At 38.8% G+C, this 873-nt stretch overlaps 1 pseudogene; it reads left to right on the top strand.

Moving 5' to 3' along the window:
- Positions 1–560: 560 nt before the first annotated feature.
- Positions 561–659, top strand: LOC140732574 (U6 spliceosomal RNA; annotated as a pseudogene).
- The last annotated feature ends 214 nt before the right edge of the window (positions 660–873 follow it).

Raw genomic sequence — 873 nt, 5'->3', positions numbered from 1 at the left:
GTCTCGTGGTGTGTCTGTCTGTGTCCCAACAGACCCGCTTTTTATCACCATATGCTGGACACCGGCTGTCCATCAATTGGCTCCGCCCTGCTCTCTCTGCAGGAATCTTAACAAGCAGGCAAAGTGTCCTTGGAGAAAGGTAAACAATCAGCAGAGGAACCATAACATTAAATCTTGTCTTTCTCTCCCTCTCTCTCATTTGCATTGGACACCTCCCCCTCTCTCTCTTAATAGCAGCACAGTTCATAGAGTCAATTCTGGACCCCATTTCAAACACGGTTTGCCCATCACAAAAGTAAAATACATTTCTTTTAATGTCAATGGGCTGTTAAATCCAATCAAACGCAGTAAAATTCTATCCAAAATGAAAAAAAAAACAAGCCTATGTATTTTGTGGTATAATTACAGGAAATTCACTCAAGTGATAATGAGCATGGAAAACTCAAGAGAATGGGCTTCACTAATTTGTTTTTCTTCTCATATAAATCAGGACATAGGAGAGGAATTGCTATTCTTATCTCAAGCAAGCTAAATTTTGAAAAAGTATTCGAAATGGGGCTGTGCTTGCTTTGGCAGCACATATACTAAAATTGGAATGATACAGAGAAGATTAGCATGGCCCCTGCGAAATGGGAGATAAGGAGGGCAGATATATTCTGGTAAGGGGAAATACTGATACAAATTCAGTTACTCTACTGAATATATACGCACCCCCAGGAAGTGATATTAGTTTCTTTCAGAAAACTACTAATATTGTGGTAATGGAAACGGAAGGTCTCCTGATACGTGGGGGAAGATTTAAATTTACAATTACAACCAAAGTTAGACTCTTCCAATAGAAAAACCTATGAAACAAAATCCTTACATAAGAAA

This window comes from Hemitrygon akajei, chromosome 8, assembly GCF_048418815.1.
Source record: "Hemitrygon akajei chromosome 8, sHemAka1.3, whole genome shotgun sequence".
Lineage (NCBI taxonomy): Eukaryota > Metazoa > Chordata > Chondrichthyes > Myliobatiformes > Dasyatidae > Hemitrygon > Hemitrygon akajei.
The sequence above is the reverse complement of the archived record's forward strand: the minus strand, read 5'-3'. Positions and strand labels throughout refer to the sequence as shown.